Source organism: Eleutherodactylus coqui, chromosome 10 (assembly GCF_035609145.1).
Source record: "Eleutherodactylus coqui strain aEleCoq1 chromosome 10, aEleCoq1.hap1, whole genome shotgun sequence".
In the NCBI taxonomy this organism is placed as follows: domain Eukaryota; kingdom Metazoa; phylum Chordata; class Amphibia; order Anura; family Eleutherodactylidae; genus Eleutherodactylus; species Eleutherodactylus coqui.
The window spans coordinates 103,747,105-103,767,142 of NC_089846.1; the positions used below are offsets into that span (position 1 = coordinate 103,747,105).

General features: G+C 46.7%; 1 pseudogene; it reads right to left on the minus strand.

Annotated features, from left to right (window-relative positions):
* Positions 1–1,023: 1,023 nt before the first annotated feature.
* Positions 1,024–6,112, minus strand: LOC136580816 (ankyrin repeat and SOCS box protein 12-like; annotated as a pseudogene).
* Positions 6,113–20,038: the final 13,926 nt, after the last annotated feature.

Genomic DNA, 20,038 nt, shown 5'->3' on the forward strand with positions numbered 1-20,038 from the left:
GGGGCGTGGCTTACCACAGCATATGATTTTTACCTCCGTTGTTATAAAAAGGACAGGACCGTTTAAAAGAAAATAAAAAAAGGAAAGAATGCTGGAGCACTGGATGGGCTATTGATATATATTATATTTAAAATTAACATGCTGCGGAATTAAATCTCACACCACATGTTAATTTCCGCACGGGGTTTGTGCAGATTTTTTTAACAGCGTGTGGATGAGATTTTTAAAATCTCATACAGTTTGCTGCCACAGCTACTGTATATTTCGCAGCAAATCCGCCCTGTGTAGTATTAGTGCCCCCCTATATTGGTGGCTCTAGTAGTAATAGTGACCCCGTATTTTGGTGGCCACAGTAGTACTGGTGCCCCCCTATATTGGTGGCCCCAGCAGTAATAGTGCCCCCATATTAACCCCACTCTAGCCCCAGTTATATTAACTCCATAGCAGTCCCAGTTATATTACCCCCTCAGAAGCTCCTCAGCCCCCACAGAAGCTCCAGTAGCAATAGCCCCCCCATCCATATATTTACCTCCTCCTTGCAGTCATCGCCACTCCCCCTCTCCTCAGCGCTGAGCCCAAGCACACACTAACAGCAGTGCATGCGCCTGCACTCCTCCTCTCGGGACCTTTCCTCCTGCAGAACTAAGAGGACTCAGGGGAGGAGGATTCTGGGTGCACACTGATGTCAGAGTGCGCACCAGGATAAGCGCCACTGCGTGATTACCAGCGGGAAGATGCAGCACCCCGCTGGTAATTATTACAGTGGTGAGCGGCTGTCAGCAGGGAGGCTCTGTGTACTCCCTCCAGGACACCTGACATAGGTTTGCCACCCTCCGTCGGAGCTCCTGACTGTCACTCGCGGAGCCCCGAGGTCTAGGGTGTTAATGACTCTAAAATAATACACTTTTTGATGTTCTCTAGCTAGTAGTCTTGGTGCGCCCCTTTATTTAGGTGGTGATTGCTGACAAGCATTGTAGCTTTATGTGATCTTATTGTCATTAGTCCACAATAAATGTAGGATTAGATAAGAAGGTAAAGGCAGTATTATAGGATGTGCACAGTAAGTTAGGGATTCTTTGGCTTGTCTTCATCATCATCTTCCTCTTCTGCAGTGGTTACCATGAGCAGTCACTGGAGGTCCACTCATCTGCTGGTTGTCGTTGGGTTAGATGATGGGATGCATAGCCACAAAACTGAGGAACGAAACAGCCATTTATTTAGTTGATGCGAGCTGGTAGACAAACAGAAAGAAAAACAGGAGAAAATGGTACAACTAATACTAGTAGATATATTTGACTGACAAAGATATGAAAGTGAGAAGAAACATGACATCTTATGTTAAAGATAATCTCTTATTGTATCTCAGACTAGATGCACACCATTTTTGCATCATGCATGCAGACATTCTGGTATAGACGTCTAACATACCTGCAGGCTATCCGTAGCCAAATACATTGGCATATGAGTGACTTTTAGCGTTCATTTGGCTGATACTCTTCGGTGTTGCTTTGTCTAAACTGAATTTAAAATCTGTACCATGGAATATAAAAGTATATAACAAGAAATGTGTTGTATGTTTTTTTCAATGAAAATCAATGGCAAATGTATAGAACTATGCAGATGTACCATTGTATGCCCTACAGTGATTAAATGTGCAGGGTTCATTAGTGAATATATCAAAGCATACACTATACAACTGTGACTGTATCAAAGATGTGCTATAAATGTCTGTTAGGCGGGATTCCCACCTTTGGGACCCTCATCAACTGGTTGTACAGAGACCCCTGACACCCGTTCTGTGGGGTCAGACAGCCTCCACATTCAGGTAGAGATAAAACTGGAGAGGATTGCCTAATCCTGCTGCTTCTTATAGAGATTGGAAAATAAAGGAAGCACCATTTATATTTTTTAAGAATCCCTGGTGTGCTGTTCCCTCTTCTATCTTGGACTACAGTTACAAGGATCCGAGGAGTCGGGGGATCCACTGGAGCGTGCACCCTCTCAGACTCTCTCATGTAAGTGCTTTACTGGGAGGTGATATTGCCGTGTTGCTGGCTTGTTTAATTTGCTTTTTGGATAATCCCGAAGATACGGCATAAATGTATTTGCTGGTAAAACCCCTACGATCCAGTAGTAGTAGAGGGAACCTCTAACAGGGGCGTAACTATAAACGATGCAGGGGATGCGGTTGCACCCAGGCCCAGGAACCTTGGGGGGCCCATTAGGCCTCGCTTATCCATATAGGGAGCCCAGTACTTTGAATAAAGCATTATAGTTGAGGGCCCCTTTCCAGATTTTGTATTGGGGCTCAGGAGCTTCAAGTTAAGCCTCTAACCTCTAGGAATATCCAATGGCTAAATATGCCTAAAATTAAAGCTTCACATTGATAACTACCATTGATACGTAATTATATCTTGCCAGTCTCCCTGGGCTGTACGGCATATTGTGGTACTGTAAGTATTCCATCAGCTGATCAGGGATTTCCAGCTGATGGATGAGACGAAGCTTCCCCACTTGTTTTAGCCGCCTTCTTATAGCAATACGACACTGAGACTTCAGGGATCTCGGATGAGCTGTACAGAAGATAAGACCAGAGTACAGGATGAGATTGTAGTCTGACACTACTGTACAGTACAGCGATCTATACAGGAAGAAAGTATATTAGAATTAGTCCAAAGAAGGAAAAATGTGCTCAAAGTAAGTTAATTACAGCAGGGGCGTAAGTTAAAGACTCTGGGACCCTGGTGCAAGAGCTCAGCTTACCAGCCAACTTCCCCCACCCCCCTCTGCCTTACACACACACCTGTACCTCTACCTGTACCCAGATCTAAATTGTGATGCATGCAGCTGCAAAACAAATTTACCTACATGATCTAGCCCCTTGGCATTGGCTTTCCAAACACGACACATTTCCTGGACTACATGAATATTATTTCGTAGCTCCTTAGACTGCGTTCATGGGTTTTGTTGCATTTTCACACCACAATTAAGACACTTCCAAAAATTGCATATGGTATTCAAAAAACATGTGTTTTTAAGACACTGCACACAGTCATTAAAAATGGCATGTTTAATGGAATTTAAACAATACATGCATTTTTTTTTTTTTTTTAAAACCTCATGCAGGTTTCTGATGCGTTTTTTAATTGTGTGTCTATATCATTATATAAAAGATGTATAACTTCTACCAGCTGTATATATAATTACAATTGTATCCAGGAGATACACAGGTTATACCAACATTCTTCACATCACTGGATACAGTATAGCTTATACAATTGTACATATATACCGTAGTTATATACAGAAGATGCCCAGGTTATAAATAGATGTGAACTCTCTCCCCTTGACAAAATTCTTGCCCATTTGTGTTATTTAGTCTTCCTGTGAGTTATTTCACTAGGATTATAAATCAATGCAGTTGTAAAGGCAAGCACTGTAGATCACACACAGAAGTGCAATTTGGGCAGCTCTCCATAGTATATTAAAGAATGCCCCGGCATTATCTATTACCTGAAGCTTATAGAATCATATTTGACTGCAGTCACTGAACTCTTTGTGCATTTATCAACCTGGTAGGTTGCAGTTAGCTATATAGTGCCACTAGTAATTATTAGGAAATTATTGTACCATTGTTTCTAGTGGCCACATAGCTCTGCTACATGGTACATCCATTATGATCTCCATACATCACACACACAGCTCTACTACAGCCATCCTGATTCCCACACATCACACACAGCTGTGGTATATCTATGCTGATTTCCAGACATCACCAGCGCAGCAGACTCCTGGATACAGTGATCAGCCCCTCGTCATGTGATCCCTGACTCCACCCACAAAGGTGATTACATGATGACGACATCATCACAAGTCCTGGTGGCTACTGTTGGCTTATCCAGTATACAGTATTTTCTATCAAACTGCACAATAATGATGTCACCACAGGTCCTTCAGCCCACTGGATCTCTGTTCTGGCGATAGATTGGTGTCTTCTGTCTGAGCCACTGAATTGTGTCTGAGATAATAGCGACTTAGTTGTATGCTCATTTTGTTATTTTTGTCCTCCCCTTCCCAGAGCCCTAATTGTGTTGTTCTGCTGTCGGTCAGGTTCTGTGTTTTATATATGTTGTAAGACCTGTGATGACATCACCAGGGATGGAGTGATGACATCACTAGGGGCGGGGCATGAGAAGCACACACACACAAACATACATACTCACGGTCAAGTTGTCGTTAGTAGTCTGATTGGTAATTATTAGGAAATTATAGTACCAGTGTTTGGCACATCATACACACAGTAGCTTGATTACCATACAAGACAAACACAGTTTGGCTCCTCCCACAGCAGTGACATCACCACAGGTCCTAGTCCATCGGATCTCTGTGGTGGAGGTAGGTCAGTATGTTCTGTCAGGACTGCTGAGTTGTGTCTGACATAATAGCAGTTTAGTTGTATTCTCATTTTGTTATTTTTGTCCTCCCCTTTTTTAAAAGCCCAGTGTTGTTCATTTGTCTGTCAGACTCTTGGTTTTATACATGATGTAGGACCTTCAATGACATCACCAGGGGGTGGAGCGATTACATCACCAGGAGTGGAGCATAATAATCACACACACACACATACATACGGTAGTGGTGCATTTTGATGCCACCAGGAAGTCCTGGTGGAGACAAGACTGACAGAGGGGTGACACCCCCTGTACCGCATTGGCTGCAGATAACGCTCCCCAGTAGGTCCTGGCAGGGGATAAATCTGCAGCTGTCCCAGGTGGCTTTGCGGAAGGAATTTCCCCGCTACTGGGCAGCTGGTGATGTAAGTATCTGTAGCCCCATTCCTCCCTGCTGCCGCTGTGCCTTAGCTCCCAGTTGCCGCTGTATTTGTCCCACCAGCATGTTTTCACACTCACCCCCTGATGCTGCGCTCCTCCCATCCCAGCAGTGTGCTCATGTTGAGGCCGCTCCTCACACTCACCCTCTTCCTGCATTCCCCTATCTCTTGAAGCGCTCCTCCGGTGGTAGGAGACTTGATAAAGACCTATGGTCGAAACATTGCCTTTTTAAATATGAAGCAATAAAGAAATCTTGACTTTTACTTCACACCCTTGATGCTGCCTCCATTTCTTATACTCAGGGGCGTTCCTCCTGTCACACCCTTAGCTTTCAGTGGCGTCAAGATACACCAGTACACATACATACTCACAGACAAGTGGTCGTTAGTAGTTTGATTAAGGGGCCAAGTGAGCCTGTTTTCTCAGTGGGCCGCAGTCTATCTCAGATTTTACATACAATAACCTTTATTGAGAAAAAACAGATGTCATTACCCTTTTCTCTATCCAGAAGTCTTGTGGCATCATTATCAACTTGGAAAAGAATTTCCTCTATAACAGGTAAGTACATATTAGCACCAAACTGGATGAGAAGTTTCACAAATGGGGCTTCATAGTTCTTTTGAAGACAAATGCCTAGTACTGATGTAGCACAGGTAAAGAAATCATGGTGTGAACGGTTATGATCAGGGTCAGCCCCATAAAGAAGTAACATTCTAAAGCATTCAAAATCTGCATTTTCTGCTGCAACGTAAAGGGTTTAGATGATTTCCGACCCTCATCAGAATCGACGTTTGCTCCATACTCCAATAGCAGCTTGAGGAATCTGACATCCCCTCCATTATGAATTATGCGTATCACAGAGCGGCTATCAAGCAGAATCCTTGGGTTGGCTCCAGCTTTTAACAATTCTTCAATACATCCAATATGTTCGCGAGCTATGGCAACTTGAAGACAACGCCTTAGCACGTTCCCACTGGTTTTCCTGATAAGTTTCTTGGCTTCATTCTCGGACAGTAACGCACGTAGTTCTTCTTCCTTACAAGCCCGTATTAATGTGCAGGCTTTACGATGCAGCGCCAACTCCTTTATAGAGCTTAGAAAGCCTGCCATGATGACTCTTTGTATCGAGGCAGAATGTCCGTGACCGTATATGTACAATACAAAGTAACAGGTTACATATCTCTGCGCTCTTCAGATGAAAGCAAAGTCTCCTTCATTTCAGAGTCTGAACAGGTTAATAAAGTGTCTTCTCAACAAACCGCCCGAGTCATTTCCGGAAGGTTTACCGTGCGCCGACTGATTCCTCATGTTGAAGGGACCTTGGACTGATTCCTCATGTTGAAGGGACCTTGGGTGACATCACAGCCACCTGACGGACACGAGTCAATGGGTTGGGCAGAAGCAGAGTGCAGTTGTAGAAGCAGCTGCTGTTTATGTAGATGACGCTTGTTTGGAATGAAATTCATAAAACATCTGGAATATTTCTTTTTGGTTTGGTAGGTCGGACGTGCTAAGGAGGGAAAGTCATGTGAAGGGAACTGCAGCCATCCTACATCTCATTCAATGTAACACTTCATTCTTATCTTACAGGGTCATATTATATTTATTACATACATCAGTTCTGCTAATTTCATGAAGCATGTGCTAAAAAATAATAATAATTTGTCAGTCTAAGAATTTCCACCCTTTAACTCCTTAAGGACCAGACAATTGTTGATAATCCCTTTTCTAATAAGGTTCCTGCCAACGAATGGATTAGCATTGCGGTTTTGCAGGAAATACCGTTCATAGCATGCTATGGAAAAGAGCTTTTTCCTGCACACTCACGGAAACGAATTGCGATTTCCGCGAGTGGAGGAAAAATCGCAGCATGCTGTATTCTTGTGTGGTGTTTGCATGGATGGCTTCCATTGAAGCCAATGGAAACGGTCTCACCCGAGGGCCATTGGCAATTGACATTTTGGATAGGTCCGGGTACCCGCATCATCGCATAGCAAAGCTGCTGGAAAAAGAAACATTAAAAAAATAATCTGTACTGCACATGTCCAACGGCGGCTCCCCGCGGTCATGGATAGTACAGCAAAAGAAGATAAATGACAGGTATGCGGGGTGGTTAGCCGGACACAGGATCAGATTCCACTGCGGGCTTTCGCATGCAGGATCTGAACAATCTGTGTGCAGGAGCCCTTAGGGTTTTCAATATTGGGGATGTCTTTTTTACTGGATGATCTACCCCTATCATAGCAGAAGGAGACCACCTGTATGATTTCTTTAAGGTTTTTTCACACGGTCGTATTTGCGTACCATACTATGTGCACAAAGTTTACACGCGTAATACGCAGTGAATAGAACCCAATTGTTTTCAATGGGTTCACTCACATGGGAAAACTAGCTGATATACTCGGCTTCGCCCAAGTTAATTTGATACAGGTGTTTACGTGTTGTTTGCACTGAAAATTTTATGAAATGTTGGTTACTTTAGAGGAACTGAGGAATAAAATATGTATTGACATAGAGGAGCATTATATTCTTCTCTAGCTGCATTTACCGATGTCCCTCTGCAGAATGTGCCACCCCTCCCAGTCTCCTTACTTAGGATCTAAAGAATGCTCAAGCCAAAGTTCACGCTTATATGACACCAGAAAGTTACATTACACAGGGGTGCCAATACTTTTGCATGTTTGTACCACACCAGGAAGTTAGAGAATTAGATTAGGCACATTACAGAGGGGTTCCAATACTTTTGCACTCAGCATTGAATAATCAACTTGTGACCCCTTTACTTTTTCTACTTAGGATCTATAGAATGCTTGTGCCAAATTTCATGTTTGTACGACATTGGGAAGTTAGAGAATTAGATTAGGTACATTAGATAGGGGTTCCAATACTTTTGCACTTAGCATTGAATAATTAAGTTGTAACCTAAAAACTGGTCATGCCAAATTTCACATTTGTTTGACACCGGGAAGTGCTGCATCTGATTGGCTGAGTGTTGTGACCAATCAGAGGCAGCACTCAGCCATTTCAATGAATGGCTGAGCGCTGCCTCTGATTGGTCCCTGTCACAGTGTTTAGTGATGAGGGTACTCCCCGTGGAATCCCCTGCCACAGCTGTCACAGCAGTGGCAGGGCATCGCGATCATCTCCTATTGCTTCCAAAGGGCCGGCGCAACTGCCACCAGCCCCATTGGAAGCAATGCGTGATATCACAAAAATAATGGGCATGCTGCGATTTTTTTTTCACACAGCCTCGCTGGAGTGAAAACATCACAAATGGGAATGAAACCATTGAAATTTATTTGTTTCATAGTCATGCACTTTCACGTGCGCACATAAATGCAATGCCCATCGTGCAAATGTGTGCGTAAACACGCTTACACCCGTGTAAATCTGGCCTTACTTTAGTCATAGCAGCAGTACCATGACACTTAGGCTACCTATACGCAGGCAAGCGCGATATTGGGCTGAGAAACTTGGCCCGATATTGCGCTTGCCAACGTGCGTTTTCATGACGATGCAAGGCGTTTTTTGGGCACAAAAGGCTTCCCATCACTTCTGTCAAGTTGCGATTCTCAGGTGCTGCTTTCAGCTGCGTTGGAGGATTGGTAAGTTTTTAAAAATTGTTTTTAATGAGAAACCTCGCATCGCAAACCGCGCAATGTGTTTTACATTCCCATTGAAAACAATGGGCGATGTGTTCTGAGGAACGTGAAAAGATTGGACATGCCGCACATGTATATTACTCTCTTCAAAAGAATAGGATTCATATTCGTGCGAGACCTGTGCGTCTCGCAATGCACAAATTTCGTGTGAGTTTCTTGGCTGTGTGAAAGCAACCATACAGAGATGTAGGAAGCAAATTTCTGCTTTTCACATGTGACTCTTCAATTCTGCAATTGGGCTTCACCTTTTATCTCTCTCGGGGGCCACAAAAAAAATTGAAATCCATATTCCAGGGTCCCCGGGGGTCCATGCACCATACCATGGTGTAGAGCATCAATGCCTTCCTAATCCACTACAGTATTGTTATATAGGACACCAGTATTGAGGTACCGCACTGGATCCACCTTTTAGACTCTGTGTAGCCCTATAAGTTTTAACCCCTTAACGACCAGCCCATAGTGTTTTTACGTCCTCCCGAAGTGGGCTTTATTCTCTGAGGACATAAAAACGTGTGTCCTGCAGAGAATAATGCCCCTCGGGCTGTGGACGTGACAGCTCCATGCTGTCGGTGTCCGCAGGTAGCTGACAGCATGGAGCTGTCATCCCGGGCTGTTCGGAGCCCCCCCCCCCCCCCCCGGCATTGCGATCGGCGCTATGCAATGGATAGCGCCGATCGCAAAAAAGTAAATAAAAGTGCAATAAAAGTTAAAGATTCAGCTGCTCTGATGGATCGGATCCATCGGAGCAGCTGAAATTACTCACGGAGGTCCTCCGCACGACTCCCCGCTGTCCCGATGCTTTGGGCGCCGTAGCCGTCCTTCTGCACATGCGCGCCAGGCGGCATTACGTCAGCCGCATGCGCAGAAGGCCCGGCGGCGCGGGAGACTTAAAATCTCCTGGCTCCCGGCTCCTGTAGGTAGCTGGGAGCCAGGAGATGTCAGCGGGGACTGCGGTGAGCGGTCCCCGATACCGCGATCGCCGTTATACAATGGATAACGGGAATCGCGGAAAAGTGCAAAAAAGTGTAAAAAAAGAAAAGTTTCACCTCCCCTCATGGATCGGATCCATGAGGGGAGGTGAAAATACTCACCTCAGGTCCGCCGATGTCCTCCGGCCGGTGTCGGGACCCCCCGCTGGTGTCTGCGATGTGCCGATGCGGCGCGCATGCGCAGAAGCCGGCGAGCCCGGCAAATTCAAAATCTCCCTGCACCCGGCTGTCACAGATAGCCGAGTGCAGGGAGATATGACTGGGGACCGCTGTATGTGGTTTCCAGTCATATGATCACCGTTATCTATCAGATAACGGTGATCATATAAAGTTAAAAAGTAAAAAAAAAGTTTAAAGTAAAAAAAAGTTTAAAAAGTTAAAGTTTCATCTCCCCTTATGGATCGTATCCGTAAGGGGGGATGAAATTACGTACCCAAGGTCCCGGATTTGTTCCCTGGTGGGATGTTGATCCGCGGATCTTACCCCAGCTTCGGCGCATGCGCCCGTCAGCATGATGGCGGACGCATACGCAAAAGTGAAATATTGCCCACGAAATATAAAATCTCCCTGCTGCTGGCTACAAAAGGTAGCCAAGAGCCTGGAGATGTCACAGGGGGGAGTGGTATGCGGTTACTGGTCACGTGATTGCCGTTATCCAATGCATAATGGCGATCACGTAAAAGTTCTTTAAAAAGTGGCAGTTTCATTTCCCCTCACCGAAGCGATCGGTTGGGGAAGATGAAACATCTTCTCGGAGGCTTCCGCATTTGAATCCAGATGCGATAATCCTCCATGGACCCTTCCGGCTGCTGCGCATGCGCCCGCCGTCAAAATGCCGGACACATTCGCAGGAGCCGGGAAGCCCAGGAAATGTTAAATCTCCTTGCTCCCAGCGACCAACGGTCGCTGAGTGCTTGGAGCAGTGACCGGTGGCCTCGCTGAGAGGTCCCCGGTCACGTGATAAAGTAGCGATCTAACATTAGGCCGGTCACACGTGACCGGAGAGGAATTACAGGTTCTGCATGCGCTTGATCAGCGGTAATCCACGGATCAATCGCATGCATTGGATTACACAATTCCCCCCAATTAGCGGGTCGGAATTACGTAATCCACTCGCAGAAACAGAACACAGCATGCTATATTTTACAACGAATATCTGCGACCTAGAGCCCATTGTGCTCTATGACCGCGGATATACCCGCACCCCATATGCAAACACATTGTGTACGGGCTGCGGGTACCCGGGTCATCTCTAAGCGACGGCACGGGAAATGCAAACAAAAAACCGCCTGTGTGAGTAGGCAGTTATGTGCAGTACATTACGCAACCGTACGCAGGGTCACAGCCGGGCTCACAGCTGGAATCCGCTGTGGGCCTTGGCAAGCAGATTCCGCCTACGGCTACGTGAGCCCGGCGTTATTCAGACCGCTACCTGTAATCCGTAATTTACAAGAAGCCCCGGGAACGTTCGTCTTCCTGCAGTTCCAGGAGCAGCTTGTTGAGCGCCTTCTCTGTGAGACCGCTGCACCGCAGCAAGATTACAAAGCCTCACAGCGCCACTTTCTACACCCCATCCCCGCCGCTGAGGTTACGAAATACCCCCCAAAATACATGAGAGGAGGGGGGCGGGGGATACCCGGTTTTCTTGCCCCATGTGCCCAACCCAACCAGCCTCCGTAATTACCCCTGTCTTCGGACATAAAACGCAGTTTATATTATTACCTTTATCTAATATTTAGGGAATGCCAAAAAATGGGGATGGCCGGGGGATGGGGGGGGATTATTTTTAGGAAGTCAAATTTTTTTCCGTATAAGTGGGCAATGGGGCCTGGAATTCATTCAGTTCTGCCTTGAAATCCAGCGGGCATTCCCTCCATTATGGGCCTAGCCATGTGTCCTGTAAGTAGATTAGGGCCACAATGGGTATGTTTCTGAACACGGGACAAACGGGGGTATCCATTTTGGGGTGGAAGTCTTTATTCCTATGTACACTGTACAAAAAGGGAGTGAATTTCTTACCGAAAATTCCTTTTTCCCGAGTCATCCTGACGGCAGACATGGAGGTTGCACCTTGACCTCGTAGGGACAGGAAGCAAGAGACTTTAAAAGGCTCCTCCCGTCTCCCATTCACCAGTGTCTTCTAAATTACTTACATGGACATGTCGTGGTTAACCAAGGAAGATATTTATTTGCTCCGAAAAAAATAACATGGTTAGTTTCATTTGAACATAAACAAGAAGAGGGTAGCTTACCCGGACATAACACAAGATAATATGCACAAATTTTCCGCATAAAAGGAAATGTCCAACATAGCAGCCTCTGGGCTACTGGTTCGTGCCCGCATAAACGTTTATATAAACGTGTGAATTTTTGGGAGGGAAATACGTGCCGTCAGGATGAATCGGGAAAAAGGAATTTTCGGTAAGAAATTCACTCCCTTTTCCCGACGTCATCCTGACGGCAGACATGGAGTATACCAGATTAACTCTTTATGGAGGGACCACTGCCTGCAGGACCTTTCTCCCGAAAGAGAGAGATCGGAGGAGAGGTCCGCATTCGGCCTGTAATGTTTTGCGAATGTGTGCAGGTTGGACCATGTGGCTGCCTTACAGATTTGGTCCGGCGTCGCCATAGCCCTCTCTGCCCAGGAGCAGGATACTGCCCTGGTAGAATGGGCCTTGAGTCCTTCCGGGATAGTGCTGTGGCAGGACGAGTAGGCCTGCTGGATGGTGGATTTTATCCGGTGGCTAATGGGTCTCCTAGAAGCTGCTCTTCCTCTGCCTGGCCCCTGAAATTGAACAAAAGACAGTCAGCCTTCCTAAAAGGATAATGTCTGCTCTGGGTAGCATAGAATGGCCTTCCTTGCATCCAGGCTATGGTAGTCTCTTTCCCTATCGTTTTGGGGATTTTGACAGAAGGATGGGAGAATAATTTCTTGCTGTCTGTGGAATTCTGAGGCTACCTTTGGAGGAAAACCGGGGGTCTGTTTTTTGTATGACCCTATCGTCCTGGCTTAATAGGTAAGACGCCTTGCAAGATAGGGCCTGGAGCTCGCTTCCGTGCCTTGCTGCTGTGATAGCTACCAGGAACATAGTTTTAAACGTGAGGAACCTAATTGGAATCTGATCGATAGGTTGAGGGGGTCCCATGGGGGGGGGGGGACTGTACTACGGCTAACTGACCTCATTCTTTCTGCCGCTTTCATGAACCTGCGGATCAGTCTATGATCCGCCAAAGGTTGGTCTAGAATGGCTGAGAGCGCTGCTACCTGTACTTCCAGGGTTCCTGGTCTCAGGTTTTTATCTGGAGGAAGTCCAAAATCTCTGCCACCAAAGTGTCAAGATTGGAGACCTCCAGCCCCCTCCAGGAGAATAATTTTTTCCCCGATCTTATTATAAGTAGCTTAGGTTACAGGTTTTCGGGACTGGCGTAGAGTCGCAATAACTCTGGAGGACAGACCTTGTCTTAGCGTCTGTTCCTCAATATCCACACTGTGAGGTTCAGTCTCTCTAGGTTGGGGCAAAGAACTGGGCCCTGCGCTAGAAGGTCCTTCCTGGATGGAAGGCGGATTGACTCAGAGATGGCGAGCTTTAGGAGCACCGGAAACCATGCCCTTTTTTCCCAGTGTTGGGTGATCAGGATCAGCGTGATGTTGCTCTGCTGGACCTTCTGAAAAACCCTCGGGATCAGGGGTATGGGGGAGGGGGAAGGCGTACGCCAGACTGAAATCCCAACTATGGGAAAAAGCGCCTAACCCCTCGGACTTGTCCCTCGGATCTAGGGAAAAATAGGCGGGACATTCTGAATTTTTGCTGCTCGCAAACAGGTCCACCTGTGGACTGCCCCAGGTTTCTGTAATGAGACGAAATTCCTCTTGATTCAGAGACCATTCCCCGGGGTCTAGGCCTCTTTGACTTAGAAAGTCGGCTGTCAGGATCTGGGATCCTTTGAGATGGACCTTTGTCAGGGACTGTACCGTGGACTCGGCCCATTGGAAAATCCGGGCTGTTAATTTCAGCAGGTGAAAGTTTCTGGTTCCTCCCTTGTGGTGAATAAGTGAAACGGCGGTCCCGTTATCTGAGAAGATCTCAACATGCTCCCAGATGGCCCTAAGCTCTCTGAAATTTGAGGTCTGGGCACGCAATGTCAGACCCCATCTGCCCTGGAGCAAACGCTGCCCCACTTGCGCTCCCCAGCCAGGCTGGCTTGCGTTGGTGACTACGGAGATGAAGGGCTCTGTCACCCATGGGGACTCCGCCTCTAGGTTGCCAGTTGACCGCCACCAGCGGAGGGACCTTGTGACCGCTGATGACACGGGCATTCTGCGGTTCAGAGAGGTTGTTGCCCCATCCCAGTTGCCCAGGGTGGCTCTCTGTAGCGTCCTTGAGTGAGCCTGGGCCCAAGGAATAATGCCGATACAGGAGGTCATGAGGCCCAGGAGCCTCGTTGCGTCCCTAATCGTTATTTGTTTCTTCTGGCCGCATTTCTGTGCTGCCAGCCTAAGGTTTTCCTGCCTGGGTGGAGGCAAAGACAAGATCTGAGACACTGAGTCTATCTGTACCCCCAGGAGGTCTTTCGCGTCTCGGGGAGAAGACTAGATTTAGGGAAGTTAACTATTCACCCCAGTCTCTGACATAGGGAGATGATTCGGCTGGTATCCTCTTTGAGGATCTTCGGCGCGGATGCCATTACCAGGAAATCGTCCAGGTATGGGACAATGTTTATGCCTGCCACATGGAGATGCACCACCATCTCTGCCGCTATTTTAGAGAATATCCTGGGTGCCGTTGAAATTCCGAGGGGTAGGCACTGGAATTGAAAATGGTGTACACGGCTGCCCATCCAGATGGCAAACCGCAGGTACTTGTGATGTTCCGACAGGACTGGGACGTGGTAGTACGCGTCCTTTAGATCGACGGTACTCATAAAGTCCCCTCTTTTGATCAGAGTTACTGCAGACCTGATGGTTTCCATCTTAAACCTTTTGTAGGTAATCAACCTGTTCAGGCCCTTCAGATTAAGGATCATCCGAAACTGTTGTTCAGTTTTTTGATCAGAAATAGGGGTGGGTAGAACCCCAAGCCCTGTTCTACTGCGGGGACCTGGACTACCGCCCCCATCTGTAGCACCTTAGAAATTTCATTTCTAAAGATACCCTGCAGGGCGGGGGATTGCGTGGGGGCCGGGAAAGCTCAATAGTCTGCCCCTCACCTGGTACTCGCCTACAGGGGAAGGGGTTATTTTTGTCTTACTCCTGCCTCCTTTGGGGTAGGACCAGCACCCCGTCTTTCCTTTGCCTCGGTATGGCTTGAAGGATGGCTGAGGTTTGTGGGGAAATCCCGTTCTTGCTTGATCCGGGAAACTGTGGGTCCTGTCGGTAGCTCTTTTTAGGATCTCCTCCGAGTCCGCGCCAAAGATGTGCTGGCCATGAAACCGAGATGTTACACGGCCTTTCTTTGTAAGCCATATCTGCTTTCCATGTTTTCAGCCAGACCGCCTGTTGCTGATCTAAGTAGAGGCATGCATTCCAGTAACGCATCTCTAGGGGCCGTCTGTTTAATCTGGTCGTCGAGTTCCCCCAATCAGAGGAACATCGACCTCGCCACAGAAGTCGCTGCGATATTGGACTTCAGCATATAGGCCATTGTTTGCCAGGCCCGTTTCATCAAGGCATCAACCCTGTCCATCGGGTCTTTAAGATGAGAGGAGTCCTCGAATGGCAGGGCTGTCCTTTTTGGCCATTATGGCCACCTGTGCCTGACGCCGCGCGCAGCCGCACCGGCATGCTTGGAGGAGAGAGGCATCTGAGCCTATGGCCCGCCGCTCTCCCCAGCTGAAACCACTGCGCCGAGCTGTGGCAGAGGAAGGAGGGGACCCAAGGACCTCTGGTCCGCCGCTCCGACCGCTGCGGTGGTGAACCCCGGGCGGTCAGACCTGTGGCCCGCCGTGCTCCCGGACCACGCGTAGATGCTCACGTCTTTCTCCGCAAAGCGGAGTCTCTCTTTATATTCGCGGGACAAATAGAGGTGTTTGTTCGCGCAGCCCACTCATACGTGATTACTTTCTTCAGGGTATCATTAACCGGAACACTGTGCGGTTCCTTGGTCTGAGCCCGCCGGACACGACGTCCTGTACGGACCTTGGCTCGACCACATCCTCGACCTTCCTTGTATCCCCAACTGCTGTGATCAGGTCAACCAGGTCCCCAGATGAGAAATAGTACTTTTTATTCTCATCCCTGGTGTCAGGGGGACGGTCAAAGAGTTCGCCATCTGACAAGTCGCCCAGGGATTGCTCAGACTCTGAGCTCGTTAGCGGTATGTGGCTCGCCCTTTTAGCGGCCCTTCCTTCCGCTGAGCTGGGGGGAGACTGGAAATCGATGCCCGGACCTCCTCTCTAACCCGGGATCTAATATCTTCCCTGAATGCGCCTGTTCATCCGTAAGGATCTTGGAGGTACAATTGGGGCATAGCGGCTTTTTTATACGCCTCGTCCAGTTTTTTTATTTGTTTTTTTTTTTAAAGACACAGAGCGCCTTTCCTGTGTTTTTCCTTTAGGTCCTGTTTAGACCGAGTGGATTCCCTGTCCTGCAGAATATACATGCATGCACATAAGGGAAAACCCCCCACACAATGCTAAATCCCTGAGCATAACATTCCTGCAACAAGTAACACTTACAGTTTGCAGGGCTTCCATCTCTGGTTCCTTTGTAGTCATGATGCAGAAACGCAGACAGAACCAGATTAGACAGATGAATCCTTCTCTGAAGGTGTGCTGTCAGTGGAAGCTTGTCGGGGGGTCTCCATTTTCAAATCTCCCGCTGTTCCGGGTCAGCTGACGGCGTCTGACGTCACCGCATCACGCCGCGTCATTGGCTCTGTCCCCCGACGCCGCGCGCGGCCGCGCCGGCATGCCTGGAGGAGAGAGGCATCTGAGCCTGTGGCCCGCCGCTCTCCCCGGCTGAAAAACAACTCCGAGCTGGAAGAGGAAGGAGGGGACTCAAGGACCTCTGGTCCGCCGCTCCGACTGTTGCGGTGGTGAACCCCGGGCGGTCAGACCTGTGGCCCGCCGTGCTCCCGGACCGCGCTGACACCCCGAAGGGAAATGAGAAGGGAAGCAGCCCTGTGGACCGTCAATCCCTACAGTCAGCCTGCTTGGAAAAGGGTGAGGGGGGAAAACAGCCCTATGGACCGTTCCCCCAGCTGTCATCCTGCAGCTCCCTGGAGGGAGCTCCTCTTGCATGTCCCTGTAGGGACAGGAAGCACTGGTGAATGGGAGACGGGAGGAGCCTTTTAAAGTCTCTTGCTTCCTGTCCCTACGAGGTCAAGGTGCAACCTCCATGTCTGCCGTCAGGATGATGCCGGGAAAAAACAGTTTTTAAATTGACAAAATTGCCAAACAAATGAAAATCGTAATTTTTTCCTTTTGCTTTGCTTAGATTCATCCAAATACTTTGGGGTCAAAATATGCAGTACACCCCTAGATGAATTTGTTAAGGGGTCTAGTTTTTAAAATGGGGTCATTTGTGGGGGTTCTCTATCGTTTTGGACACTCAGTGGCTCTACATGTGGGCAATGGGGACTGGAATTTATTCCGTTGTACCCTGAAATCCAACGGGTGCTCCTTCCATTATAGGCCTAGCTATGTTTCCTTTAAGTAGATTAGGGCCACAATGGGTATGTTTCTGAACACGGGACAAATGGGGGTATCCATTTTGGGGTGAAAGTCTTCATTCCTATGTACACTTTCCAAAAAAACAGTTTTTAAATTGACACAATTGCCAAAAAAATGAAAATCATAATTTTTTCCTTCTGCTTGGCTTAGATTCATTCAAAAACTGTGAAGTCAAAAAAGTCATCATACCCCTAGATAAATTCGTTAGGGGGTCTACTTTTCAAAATAGGGTCACTTGTGGGGGTTCTCCATCGTTTTGGTCACTCAATGGCTCTACAAGTGGGCAATGGGGACTAAATCTCCTTCAAGCAAAATTTCTGTTCCGAAAGCCACCGGTTGCTCCTTTCATTTTGGGCCCCATTGTGCATATAGACGTAATACTAGGGCCACAATGGGTATGTTTCTGAGCACAGGACAAACAGGGGTATCCATTTTGGGGTGCAAGTCTTCATTCATATATGTGCGGTACAAAAAAACTGCTTTTGAAATGACAGAATTACCAAAAAAATGAAAATCATATTTTTTTTCCTTCGGCTTGGCTTAGATTCATTCAAAAACAGTGAAGTCAAAAAAGTCATCGTACCCCTAGATAAATTCGTTAAGGGGTCTACTTTTCAAAATGGGTTAACTTGTGGGGGTTCTCCATCGTTTTGGTCACTCAAGGGCTCTACAAGTGGGCAATGGGGACTAAATCTCCTTCAAGCAAAATTTCTGTTCCGAAAGCCACCGCTTGCTCCTTTCATTTTGGGCCCCATTGTGCATCCAGACGTAATGCTAGGGCCCCAATGGGTATGTTTCTGAGCACGGGAGAAACAGGGGTATCCATTTTGGGGTGCAAGTCTTCATTCATATATGTGCTGTACAAAAAAACTGCTTTTAAAATGACAGAATTACCAAACAAATTAAAATCGTAATTTTTTTCCTTCGGCTTGCCTTAGATTCATTCAAAAACTGTGAAGTCAAAAAAGTCATCGTACCGCTAGATAAATTCGTTAAGGGGTCTACTTTTCAAAATGGGGTCACTTATGGGCGTTCTCCATCGTTTTGGTCACTCAAGGGCTCTACAAGTGGGCAATGGGGACTAAATCTCCTTCAAGCAAAATTTCTGTTCCGAAAGCCACCGATTGCTCATTTCATTTTGGGCCCCATTGTGCATCCAGACATATGATTAGGGCCACAATGGGTATGTTTCTGAGCACGGGAGAAACAGGGGTATCCATTTTGGGGTGCAAGTCTTCATTCATATATGTGCTGTACAAAAAAACTGCTTTTAAAATGACAGAATTACCAAAAAAATGAAAATTGTAATTTTTTTCCTTCAGCTTGGCTTAGATTCATTCAAAAACTGTGAAGTCAAAAAAGTCATCGTACCCCTAGATAAATTCGTTAAGGGGTCTACTTTTCAAAATGGGGTCACTTGTGCGCGTTCTCCATAGTTTTGGTCACTCAATGGCTCTACAAGTGGGCAATGGGGCCTAAATCTCGTTCAAGCAAAATTTCTGTTCCGAAAGCCACCGATTGCTCCTTTCATTTTGGGCCCCATTGTGCATCCAAACGTAAGATTAGGGCCACAATGGGTATGTTTCTGAGCACGGAACAAACAGGGGTATCCATTCTGGGGTGCAAATCCTAATTTTCATGTGTACTATAGAAAAAAGTCCTGTCTTTAAAATGACATATTTGCAAAAATATGAAATTTTTGTTTTTCTCTTCTAAATTGCATTGACTCCTGAAAAAAAACTGTGGGGTTAAAATACTCCTGACACCCCTCAGTGAATACGTTAAAGGGTGTAGTTTTTAAAATGGGGTCACTTGTGGGGGTATCTATCATTTTGATTCCTATGAGCCTTTCCAATCTTGGATTGGTGTAGGAAAACAAAGTGTTCCTCAAAATGCTGAAAAGTAATGTTACATTTGTACGTCTCCTAAATGGTTAAAAAAAAAACGAAAGTTTTTCCAATGTGCGCCCAAAATAAAGTAAACGGATGGAAACATAAATCTTAGCAAAAATTTCTATATTATGTTTGCACATATTTGAGATATTGCAGTTGGAAATGTGATAAAATGACGATTTTTTCAAAATTTTCCCAATGTTGGCGCTTTTAATAAATAAACACAAATTCTATCGGTCTTTTTTTTCCACCTAAATGAAGTACAATATGTGGCGAAAAAACAATGTCAGAATCGCTTGGATATGCAAAACCTTTCTGGTCTTTTTCCATGCTAAAGTGACACGTGTCAGATTTGCAAAATTTGGCCTGGTCATTAAGGCGTAAACAGGCTTGGTCACTAAGGGGTTAATGGGGCTGAATGCTATCTGTGACAATACACAGACTGCATACGGCCCGAAAATATGGTCGTGCGCTACTAGCCTGAGACGTTCTAATTTAAATTCTAAATGTGCAAAAAAGAAAGCATGACTTCTTTAGTCTAACTTCACACTGGGGAGCATGATATGGAGCTGTGAATCTCGCCCCTATATTTCGCTCCCCATCATGTGAATTCCCAGAATATGCAAGGCATTTTCATGTTAAATCAGCCTTGCATCACTTCAAGGATAAAGGGAACCTCTGCTGTGGCTCTTTTGGGGGGGGGTGTGGCGCCATGCGACCACCGACCCCATTGAAAACAATGGGCGCTGCAATGCGTTAGAACGCAGAAAGATAGAACATGCTGCGATTTGTTTCCTGCAGCGCGGTGTCATGCAGGAAAACATCGCTCATGTGCATGACCCCAATCAAAAGAATGGGGTACATATTTATGCGCGATTTTGACACCCATGTGAAGGCAGCCTTAGGTAGAAAAATAACTGCACACAAGAGGGCAACTAATATACCAGAAATTTCTAGTGATACCAACCTTTATTAAGAGTATTTTGAGC